Source organism: Halyomorpha halys, unplaced genomic scaffold (assembly GCF_000696795.3).
Source record: "Halyomorpha halys isolate HHAL.00 unplaced genomic scaffold, Hhal_1.1 Scaffold815.1, whole genome shotgun sequence".
Taxonomy (NCBI): domain Eukaryota; kingdom Metazoa; phylum Arthropoda; class Insecta; order Hemiptera; family Pentatomidae; genus Halyomorpha; species Halyomorpha halys.
In genome coordinates, this window is record NW_027112549.1 from 318,299 (window position 1) to 331,459 (window position 13,161).

General features: G+C 29.1%; 1 protein-coding gene across 1 annotated transcript in view; it reads left to right on the forward strand.

Moving 5' to 3' along the window:
- The window catches only part of LOC106686408 (somatostatin receptor type 2), a 273,226-nt gene that overhangs the window by 93,871 nt on the left and 166,194 nt on the right, over positions 1 to 13,161 (forward strand). The window contains exon 2 of the mRNA XM_014429706.3: positions 3,743 to 3,781. The gene's annotated coding sequence lies outside the window, so the exon portion shown is untranslated. The remainder of the gene's footprint in view (positions 1 to 3,742; positions 3,782 to 13,161) is intronic.

Below are 13,161 nucleotides of genomic sequence, written 5' to 3' on the forward strand. Positions count from 1 at the left end.
TATATTATAAAAATATGACCAACAGTTCTTGTATCCTTGTATAGTGGTTTTTAATTTCATTGTTCTCAGAATGGAAAATAAATAGTCTAATATGGGATTTTAGTTTGTATTAAATCGACAAAAATTTCTCTACAAAGTGTGTTAAAAACACCACACTATTTCTCTATTTTTGTTTATTCCCAAATTAAGATCTAATCAGAAACACTTTTAGTAGGAATCTATATTATAATTTAAACCAGACAAATTAGAGCTACTAATTTTTAAAATAGGTCCTTGCAAGAAAAATGTAAAAAGAAAAGTCTATAGGCTGGGTGGATCCCGGATAGCTCCCGAACCCACAAGGTTGACTCACGGCTACATTGAAACAAATAAAATTATTTGCCTCAGCCGGATTCGAACCAGAGTCCTTAGAGCACTTAGTAGCACTGTACCTTACCACTGAGCCACTAGCTCTCATTACTTAATGTTTTTATGATATTTTATCAACTCCATATTCAGATTTAGAAAACATAGTTATTGTACATGATTACAAGTTCACTTACGTCACTGTTAAATGGATTTTTCTTTCATAATGACTGAATGAACGAAACATTGGCTGGTTAATTTTCTAAAAATGTAAGAGACTTGATGCATTGTTCTAACAATAATATTTTACCATTACTTATATAATTTTTGTACTTTCTCCTTCATTTTATATTTAATATGTTTATATATCCTAATTTTCCATCTTCTTTTCTTTCTCTCTCACAACTGAGAATCATCGAAGGTAAATTTACTTCCAGATATTTTAACAGGCTAGAATCTATTTAAGAGGTTATATGAGAAACATTGTTATAACTTCTATAAATAGAATAAATCTTAGAGAATTCACATGTACAAAGCAGAATAAATATACAAAAAGAAGAAAATAAATAAATAACGTGAAATTATATTTTAAAAATATATCAAAATAATTAAGTTTTGTTTGTGTCGTTACATATATTTATATAAACTCATCAGTGTTACTTAAATTAAACACGGTAATGGATCAATGGTAACTACATTTAAAACGATAGGATTAATTGCATGTTGCAAAATAATCGGTGTGTGTTTACGGCAGAAGAAATTGCCTCGCTAATTAGTATAAAATCGTTTCGCTAGAAATCATCCTGGAAAATGCTCATTGGATCGTAAGGACTTTAAATTGCAGCTGAAAGGTAGATAATTACGTTTTCATAATTGGAAACTATTTTTGGAAAGGTCAGAATTCGTTAAAGTTGGAAGTTCCTCCGTCTGACTCAATTAATAGTTTTTGTAATCGTAATAATATCACATCCTTCATTTTATTAGAACTTTACATAGAGAAGACCACATATATATGGTACAATAAGTTCGTAGCGTTTTTAAATATTTCAATTTATTCCTCTCTATGTTTGTAAAATCACGTTTAATTGGTCAATACTGTTTACATATTCTAAACAAGGATTAGTTAAGGTGCTTTGATGCATCAGTTTCAACCGATATTCCTTATCTTGAAGTGGTAATTTGCTTGCCCAATATGGAAGTGAAACAAATACGTTTTCGTTATTTAATGAATTTCTATTTCCGAATATGAAAATCTGCTGCACAGACAGTTAACAGACTCTGCATTGTGTATGGCGATGATGCCTTCAGAGAAAGCACCGTCCGTAAGTGGTTTGCTCGCTTCAGAACAGAAAAGTTTGACTTAAAAGACGCAAAGCGCTCGGTTCGTCCTTCAACTGTTGATGATGATCAAATTCAAGCATTGGTCACAGACAATCCTCACTCTACAACACGGGATATCCCAGAACTATGCCGAGTTCTGCAAAAGCGTCCAGCATTGGCTAATCGCAAAGGCATAGTTGTCTATGCTATAAAGTAGTTAATTATGTCAATGATATCTGCTAAAATGAATTCACAAAATGTTAATTTCTAGTATTTTTGGAAAAAATGTTAGATTTATGAAGAACTATTTATCATGAACCATTAAACGTACAGATATCTGTTAGTACTCAAATCAAAGTTATTTTAATGTACTATAGAGCAGTATATAACATTTATTTTCATTGGAGTAGAAGTTTATATGATATTTGCTTATGAAATTTTGTCGGAACACCCATAAATCAATTTATTTTAATAAATATCATGAAAACTACAACTCCAACGACAAATGCCATACACTACTTTATAGTACATTAAACTGACTTTAATGTGAACACTGGCAGATATCTGTATGTCTAATGGTTCCTGAGAACAATTGGAAATGAACATTTTGTGAATTTATTTTTGTCAAATACTAAATTACTACAACTAGAAAGATAAACGTAATAAATTACTTTATATTAGTTTCAACTAGCGTTAATTTGAGTGTTGGTTAGCATCTGTACATATAATGGTGTTCCTGAAATATATATTTCCCAAAATAAATTCAACAATCACTGATTTTTTATAATTTCTTTTTAAAATGTCACTTTATAAAAAAAAAAAAATATATATATATATATATATTGAACTTAAACAGCTCTATTATGGCTCATATTTTCGGAAATTTATCCTTCTTTAAATGATGTTTTTTTTAGGTTTTCAAGCGTTGTTGGTATTTTTTTAAACGTTTTGCAACAGCAGCCATTTTTATTCCCTCATCCTACTTGGCATACTCATCAATTTTGACTTGTAACTGTACATATTTTTCATTAAATTACTCAAAAATAGGTGTGAAATAACTGCCTCTTTTCTCGTCTTGGGCTCTTAGACTATGATTACATATAAACAAAGTACTCATTACTGATTTAATAAAAAAAAAACTTATATATCAGTGAAGTAACCTGAAAAATTTATAATTTGAAAGAAAAATCTAATGAAAATATCTATCTCTCCAGTTACTACAAATCTCATTTTCAGTGGAAGAGAAACCCAAAAATTATTTTTAGAAAACTTTGATCTTCCACAACTAACCTGGTCAGTGCTGTTTCGAATCTAAAAGTAAATCTTAAATCCTTTGTTATTTTATAATTAATGGTAAGGGAATACTTAAAATCTTGCCAAGTTTGCTTATATCAAAGATTCTATATATAAATGGCGAAAATTAATTGTATAATGGTAATTTTGATGGTGATCTGGAGGTTCAGAAGATATGAGGTTTTCTTAACACATTACGCTTTAACGTTTTCACATTGCTCCTAGATGAATCACCGACCCTAATCAACCACGATCTATGGATCTTGACCACTTCGTCACTGTGTCTAGCATCCGAAGATTTTAGTGTATTATAACCGAGTTGTGAGTTTTTAAGTTTTTATTGTTGTTGGTAATTTTAAAGATATGGAGTTCCGAATGAAAAATAATTTTAACGTTTTAAAACAGCTAGCATTTTTTATCTATAGTTGGCAGATACTTCAATTTTGACTATTAACTATACATAGCGTTAATTAAAGTAATCGAAAATTGGTGTGAAATAACTGACAATTTTTTTCTACGGGGCTGAAGCACTATCAGTCTGTGTCACAGTGGTTACACTTACAAAGTGGATTATTACAAGACTCCTAAGCTACAATTTTAAGTTTTAACGCATCAGGATACACATTTTACTGTTTTAATAAACAAATATTAAATTATACTTTCTCCTCTTTACGTAATGAGGAAGTATTTTTTATAATCTTGATTATTATCTACTTGAATCTGTTGGTTCCAATGTTTGTAATAACAGTTATATTATGGAATTTATATATACATTTTTTTTCAGGATCAGAATTTTGCTTCACCCAGAGACACAACTTACGAGGTAAGTGTTAAGTATTTTTTAATTTTACTAAAAACAAGATAAAAAGTAAAATAAAAAGATTATAGGCGAATACCGAAGAACATTACTTTTGTTCAAAAATGAGTAAAGGTTTCCTATAGATTTTTTGATTGGGGACACGATGATAAAGCAAAAACAAGAATTGAAGCGGCTCAAACCAGTTTTGACTCTTCATTCGTCCAAAAGTTTACTGGTTCAAAGGTCATATACCGATTAAAATGATAGTCATGTACTATTTTCATATTTTATAACAAACTATATATATTCACAAACAAACAATTCAACCACACAATACATACTAAATAAATTATTTTAAAATTAAATCTTTAAATGACTGACCTATTTTTTACGGGCAAACTAATGACAACAAAGAAAAATACACGTCAGATCCACAGATGTAGTGAGTAGTAATACTTAATTGAATATAATACTTAACTAAAAAAACGAAAGTATATTTCGGACTCAGTTTTTTCAGCTTCTATTTCCAATAATATACAAATTAAGTTATATCTCGATCTTGGAAAATTAATTCTTTATGTCTAGAATGTATAATTTACTTCTATTGACTTATAGGAGACTGCAAAGTCGGGTCTGGACAATTTGAGGAACTGACTTTTGGAATTAAAAATTTATATTTTCTAAAGTTGGAATTATTATTTTTTTTATTAAATGATGTTGAATGTACACAAAGATTTAATTGTTTATCTAATTTTTTTTATTAAAACATTATTTATAGAACGTGGCATTATCCTTAAAATAGCATTCAACACTTTCTGGGAGAATGGTTCATATGCATTAAGTGCAAAAAACAGGCGATTACAAGATTTTTTTTTTCTCCTGAACATTTAGGAAAAAGTTAAACTTTTTTATAGTTACATTTTTTATATACTATAATTATAGAAAGTACTTTGAATAGCATAAATTTTAATAAAAATTATGATACGACAAAAAGCTTTTACGCTATTAGTAGGACTAGAACTTTTCTTCTGAGCTTTTTCAAGAACGAGAATTCATTTTTATAGAGATTTTTCAGATGAGGGTTAGATGTGTGTGGAGAAATAATAAACACAATAATAAATATATTATTTTATTCGTAAGCCTACATCTTTTTCGGCTAGAGTATTTTTTTTACAATTTGTTTTTTTAATAATTTAAAAAAAAAGTTAGGTGAATGAATAATTTATTAAGATAGTTTAGTTCTGGAATCCATCGTTGGTTATTTTATTTCTCCTGAATAGTTTGCATTGACCTCTTCAACCAATGAAAAACTTTATAACAAAAACGTAAAGAGTGATAATCAAAACTGGACTGTAAATTGTCATTTTTGAGATGGAGCTGCCATCTGTTGCTATATAGATGAAGCTTTGTTCTCCATTATGACCTTTCATTATTACAGTAAAACTTTTCATGAAGTCTCTGACCAACTCTGAAGCCTTGTGGAGTGCGTGTCAAGCAAATCAATGATGATGACAAAGTTCACAAGTTAAGAAACTTCAGACAATAGGCACGTCACGAAGTAATAAAGGGGTTTCGGCACTAAGGTTGGACTTCTACTCTCCTAATACTTAACCTCTTCGAAGAAACTTTGAAAAATTTAGGATTGATCCATCATTTGAATAACTTCATTCGTTAGAAAAAAAAATACATTCAAATAAAACCTAAATACACAAACCGCAACAACAATTTAAAAAAAAGCCCGGTAGGAATCTCTATACAAAATTTCTTTTTTTCTGATTTCACAGTCTCTCTATTTTTATTTAAAGACTTTTTATGAAAATAATTCATTCTTTCACATTGAGTACTAAGGTTGTATGTACTCAACAGAAAAATATATAAATAAAATGATATAAAACGTAAAATAAAATGGATGGTAATAATAATGATAAAATAATATATGAACATCTCAAATAAATGTAAAATGATAATAAAATAAGTAAGCATCTAAGTACAAGAATATTAAAATGTACCTATAAAATCAAAAATTGAAGAAATCAGTAGTTTAGTGATTTTAATACTATAATCAAAAAATCAACACCATAAATGGTTCATATAAAACCGCAACAAAAATCTTCTAAAAAGATTTTTTAAAAAAGCCCGTTAAGAACTGCTATACAAAATTCTTCTAAATAAAAATTATATCCTTTAAAAAAGATGATAAATGTCAATATTTAAAATTTTTAGAAAACTCCTATCGACACTTCGTGATCACATGCCGTCTGATATTTAACACCATTAGTTCACGATTATTTTTATTTCTGATTTCGTAGTCTCTTTTTTTTATGTTTTATTTAAAGACTTATTATCAAAATAATTCATTCTGTCACCTTGAGTATTAAGGCTGTACGTACTCGGTCAGAAACATATATAAATAAAAATGATATAAAACATATAAAATAGAATTGATAGCAATAATGATAAAATAATATATGTCCATCTCAAATAAATGATAAATCATAATTAAATAAGTAAACAACTAAAAAAAAGAATATGAAAATTTGTCAATAAAATTAAATCAGTTGTTAGTATTAAAGTATTAAAATCGTAATTGAAAAATCAAGACTATAAAAAGTCTTAGGTTCAGTACTTGGGAAGGAAGTACCTTTCTTATCTAAAAGTAATAAACCATTATACTCCATTCTTTTTAACGTATGGTCATTAAATATAAAAGATAAATCAGATTTTTTTTATATACCACAAAATTGATAACTTTTACGAATAGCTTACCCCAACTAATAACTCCACCCTCTTAATAAAATAAAACATTAAATTCATGGCAACTTTTAATGTTTCGTGAAAAGTTATTACCTTTGCCTGAGTTGTTTCAAATGTATTCAAACCCCTCTCTTTTATAAACCCCTATTGGCCAAATTCGTTCACTATACAAATCTAATAATATACCTTTTTTGAGGAATCAATACACCTAAGTTAATTTACCATTCCTCATTCCTTTGATAAAATCGGAGATATTTTATAAAAAGCAATTCCGGGGATTCGTTGAATCAGAAATAGAAAGGATCAAAGATAGGATGCTGAGTGAGCTTAAATGAACTCTATTGGCTTCCATTCAATCCCTTAATGCAAAAGTTAGTAAAAAAAAATTAAACAAAAGAAGAGCGCAAATTATTTAAAATAATAAATATAAGTAATTTAAAACTTATTTTAGATGGTAAGATAGCTAAAAATAAAACACAGTGATGAAATGTACAGTACAATTTGTGACGACGTTCGAAGTTTTAGAACTACATCCAAGTTTAATATTTCTCAAGTTCCGAATAGAAACAAGTTAGGTTCCATTATAAATAAACTTGTCAGTGGCTCGGTTTATATAATGTTTTATAGTTTTTAAATTATTTGTGTTCTCTATAATGTGATCATTTTTTTTTATTTAAAACATTAAAGTGAACTTGAAAATGAATTTATGAATTATGTAAATCTAATTATTCTTGGAGACTGAACCCATACATTATTATTTGTTAAAAGAAAATCAAATTGTTATAAGTAACAATGTACGGGCCACTATGCCGATCTGGTTATAAATAAATATATATATACACTCTACACTTGATTTTAAAAGTTATATTTTTTTTTCTATCCTATATTTGTATGTATCCCAAGTAATTTTATGTTCTCCTACCTGTTAACCTAATCAATCTATTTTATTAAAGAGTGAGAATTATTTTAATAATGGAGTTATAAAAAGAATCATAACTTCATAATTAATATATATTATATTTAATTTAATTAAATGTAATTTATAATTAATATAATTATAGGAGCGCGGCGGCACTGTGGTAAGACATGATACTAACTCCGAGTTCTGGGCAGAAATTTTTTTTCTGTTACACTTTAGCCCTGAGTCAACCCTGTGGGTTCTGGAGCCCTTCTGGACCAAATCACTTCCTCTCATAACCGTTGGTCTACTAACAGTACTTCCTTATAAAGTACTGCATCCTTTGCCCTTCATGGGTTGTAGCGGTACATATTTTTATTTTAATATAATATAATAATATGACTTTAAACAGTAAATTTATACTCAATTATGAACCAAATATAAACTATTAATCAAAATAATTGAAACATTTTTTATTTCATTTCCAACATTCTAAAACGTAAAAGTATACAATAATAATATTTTTTATTAATTCTATTTACAAAAAAAATTATCGTTTACATTTTGTTATGTTATTTTAGACATTTTGGTAAAGTCTTTGCCAATTATCTTTAGCAATTTTCATACTTTTTTCTCTACTTTTTTGTGTCTCAGTCATCTTATCTAAATCATCCATGGAAGTATTAGTTGTAATTTTCTCTTGTAGCTTATTATCTACAATAATAAATTAAACTTCATATGTTATAAATATACATTACAAAAAAAATATATTTGAACTAATATGTTGTTTTATTCCTATGTTGAACAAAATTTATTTTTTATTACATTTTTTAAACTAATGTGGAAATTAATTACATTTTTTGTCTTACTTTAAATCTCCAGAGACGTCTGTGAATTGTAAAGTTTATCCAAGTTATATCATTCACCGACACAGTTCACAAAGAGATTATTTTTTTTTTTTTTTGAGGATCTGACAACTGAGTGAGCGGGTTGGTGCATGGACTCCAACGGACTTAGTTGTGGTTTCGATTCCCACCTTGATCAGTAAAAATTTATTTCATGGCGGTCCAAGAAATGAATCTTGAAATTTCCTTTCTGGGGCTGTAGGTCCTCAATTGAGGAGAACTTGAGCCGTTAAAAAAAAAAATAGTAATAATAAAACTACATGTTATTGTAGCAATTTTAGTGCAGTTGGTGCATTTCGTTAGTGAAAATGTGAACAAAATATTTACTATATAAATTGAAATGACCTTTTTGTCTTGCGTATGAGATTATATTCGGGTCATTCCACTTCAATTTATCATTGCTCGTCATCAAAGACGCTAAATAAATTATAGATTATACGAATTTTGAAATCATTGATTGAATATGAATAAATAGTTACAGACTATATTTTACACTAAATATTTTTTGCAAAATTACTTTTAAAATATCAGGTTTTTAACAGTTCGCTTCAAATATTTCTTCAATATATTTTTTAACTGATTATTTTTCGAATAGGGAAACAGAAACATTTGTGTTTCCAATTCCTTCCAACTTTGGAAAGAGGGACAGATTCGATTTGCATTTTTCAATTGTTTTGAAGATAAAGCCGTGCCCTCTCATTCATCATTGAAAAGTTCTGACGAACCAATTGAATAGCAAATGGTAGAAAATAAATTGCTGGTTCCAGACTACAAAATAAATTGTAAAACAATTTTAACTTTTATCACCTACTCTTAGACATCTGCATAGATATTGGCATTTTTTACTTCATTGTCAATTCGAGGATGCTAGTCATTTTAACTATACACAATTTTTTTACGTTAAATTGTTTTTGTAATCTACTAAAACTAATCTAATAATCGTTTTTTTTTTTTTTTAATAATTTATTTATTGATATTTACAACTGTATACACATATATACAACAAGTAAATTTGCTGTAGGTGACATAGTGACATGATAAAAACATGTGGAGAATCTACCCATTGATAGAACTCCAAAAACATTTCTAGAGGAGAAGATCTCGAGGCCATCTTCTTTTCAGACGCCTAGGAGGATTATTAGGTAATGAAGGAGAAGCCAGGTTAGAAACAAGTGGATTTGGGTGGTTGAGAAGTTTATTATGGAAGGAACGGTATCTGGTTCTGGCCAAATCGGCAACATATGGAATATTGAGGTCCTGATGGATGACTTGATTTGTGACAAAGTAAGGAGCATTAAGGATTTTACGAAGGATTTTGGACTGTAAGGATTGGATTCTGGAGGAATTTGATGGTTTAGTGGAGCCCCAAAGCTCAACTCCGTATGTCCAGATAGGCCTTATAATAGTCATGTAGATCAGTCTTTTGTAATGGATTGGCAATTTAGACCGTTTGTCTAGTAAATGTTGCAATAGTCAATCTAATAATCGTAATTAGGTTTTTTTTTTACCTCAAAAAAGTGACGTAAGATGTCTCCAAACATTGTCAACAATTTTCAAATCTATTGAGGTTAATTTTATTAAGACATTTTTTTTTGTCTTACATTATTATTTGAACAAGATGACAAGATTGAGTAAATGGAAATGGACAGGGAATCTCCTTCGAAGCGAAGATGACAGATGCTCAAAAATTTCCGCAGAATGGACTCCATACGACCTTCAAAGAAGAAGAGGTCGTCAAAAGAAAAGATAGAGCGATATGTTCTTCAAGAGAATGGCAGGATCCCTCTGGTGGGGAGCTGCTAGGGACAGGGATGTCTGGAAGAAAAAAGGGAAAGAACTCGCTTCCTGACTAGTACTCCCGAAAGGGAAGGCCTATGCAGGAATGGATACAGAAACATGGAAAGAAAATTGATAGAAGTTAATGTTTTGTCAACTAGTATATATGTATAATATATACATTAATTAATAATAAATTTATTTATTTACTTTTTTTCTCTCTATCTTCTTTAAATGTTTATATTATATTTTGTAATGATTTAATTTAGATCTGAGAAGATAATTTCATAAATAAAAGGCTATTTTCATTTCAATTCATTCATTATTTGAACCGTTCTTCCTGTAAAGATATTTTTTTCGTTCGGATATTAAATTTCGATGATCTGTTATTTTCATTATTTTATTTTCCATTTCTAGGGTAATTGCAAGCCATTTTTGAGAAACATTATCAAATGAAACGCTTAATCATTCATTTATAAGATAGATAACAGATATACGAGGAAGAAGAAATAAAATTACAAAGTAATAATATAAACATTTTTGTTTATATATTTATATTGTAAATACAAAGATGTCAACTTATATCCTATTATCATTGCTTATCATTTTCGATTATTGTTTCCAGGAAAGTACTAATTTGTTTTCTCCCACTTATCTGTTTTTTCATAGTTTTTTTATTTAAATATATTTTTTATCTGTTTCGTTTTATAAAAGAACAATAATTTCTTTCAACCCACGTAACTTTGTATTGACATAAAACAATTCCTGGCATAAATTCGATCCGGACGTGTCTACGAAAAAACCTAAACAGTGACTTATAAAAACATGTATACAAAGTTCAATATTTGTAATATATAATATTTGAAGAAAAGGAGAAAGGAGTTAGTTTCCACTGCTCATATCGTTTCCATTACGTTTTATAAAATATTTCCCTGAAGAAAGTCGGAAACCTCTGTTATTATTAGCTTTAACCTTATTATCTAACATATCTTAGCACACAAAATTGCCCGTCCCTAATTATGTTCCCATGTTCATATTTCTTCATTTTCCCTGACTCAATATTTGAAGGAATCGATGAAATGTCAAGAAGTATTTCTGAGAAGATCTTAGAAGAAAAATAAATTTTGAGTGGTGGTGAAAGAATGTATTGAGAGATAAAATTCGTTCTGCTGTCTGTCGGGCTTATATTCATCTCGTTTAAGGCCGTCTGGAGATCTGGGATTATGATCAACTTGTCAGTGATCCCGGATTAAGTTACTGTATTAAAATTTGTTTTCGACCAACATAACATAAGTTTGAAACAAAATCAATTCTAATTATTAAAATACAAATATATATTTATATTTCTTGAAGCCGTCCTATAAAAAAAGAAAGCGTTAAGGGACTAAATTATTAAGACTTAAAATACATAACTGGCCAAGTAATTATAAAGTATAATGTACAAAAATCATTAACCATTATTTATTTTTTTAAAAAATCAGTTTTACTAATTCATTTCAACATAGAATAATGGACCAATAATTTAATAGTGAAAAAGTACTTTATAAGTATAGTAATTGTATATAATATGTTAATGTGGTGGCAGTGAGAATTCAAAATGAACTTATCAAAACTGTTTCCTGCCACTTATTATTATAAAATAATAATATCCTTATTATTCCTGCCTGTAATTATTAAAAAATAATACAAAAAAGATATTGTTATATTCAAAGGATAAATACTTGTGCAAAGAAAATTGCAATTAGCAGCACAATATCAAATAAAACGAATATATTTCATCATTAAAAAAAATAAATAAGATTACTTCTTAAATAAAAAGGTAAAACAAAATTTAAAATAAGATATTTCTTAAAAGTCATTATTTACAAAAAATAAAACTGATAAAAAAAATTAAATATTACAAAAATTAACCAAAAAAAAAGATAGTTTGTGATACTGAGCCTCGAAACCACGATCTCACGTACTGCCAGTACACACCCCTCCCCCCACTGTGGGTTAGCAGTTTTTTCTTTCAAACGGTGGCCAAACAGTAATAATAGTAGTACTAAGTAATAACAAATATAATATATATAATGCAATAATTATGAAGTAATGATCATTTGTAAATTTATTTAATATATAATTGAAATTATGTGTTGTACTTTTCAATTAGTCTCTAATGGTATTGATTCAACACAATGTATCAAGTTTTATTTCTCCTTTGTACATCGCAAAGTAAGTTATCACAATTTAGCAAAGTTTAGTTTTCCTTACTTTTTATTTTCGGGTGGTTGTTGTTGTTGATTGTTGCTTAAAGGCGTAAAACCCTCTGGTCATCAACGCCTATGGCATGATAAAAGTAAAAAGTGAGGAGAGTATGACCTATTCTTAAGCGGGTCTGAGCAACCTCCTCCCTACGCCTGTTGCGGTAGGATGTCGACCATGGTTTTACTGATCGTTTTATTTCTTTTAATTTACTCGGAAAGCTTTCATCCCACTTGGCCTGCCATTTTTCTAATATTTGGAATTTAAGGGGTGTATTGAGTTCTGATAGGGTAAGAACGGCGGTGCCTCGGCCAGGGACCGTGAGTGCTTCTCTGGCAGCTTTATCTGCGAGCTCGTTACCAACAATACCAATGTGGCTTAGAGCCCATATGAAAATAATGGATTTACCTTGCTGTGATAATTTTAGAAGAAAAGATTGAATTCTTATGATGAGTGGATTTCGGGTGGTAATTGTCCCATAGAGAACTAACATTAAAGGCAGAATAAATTTTCTTGTCAATAATATAGAATATCTTTAACGCAGTGATTGTTCAAATCTCTCTTTCCCTAACTACGTTGCGGAAAATTACTTTGTAAACATTACGGACGTGTTATAGATGCGGTATTTTTTTTTAAGATTGCCGATAAGCGGTAAAAAAGATTAGCTTCTCAGTAAAAGCTTTTCTTTGGCAGAGATATGATTGATAACGCGGTTAATACCCCTTTCGTGGTGCGGGCGTGAGCGGGGGTCGGAGGTTTCCCTAAGGCGGGAGAAATCGAATGTCAATTTTCTGAGGTATGAGGAGGTAGCGTTCTGAATACTCAAA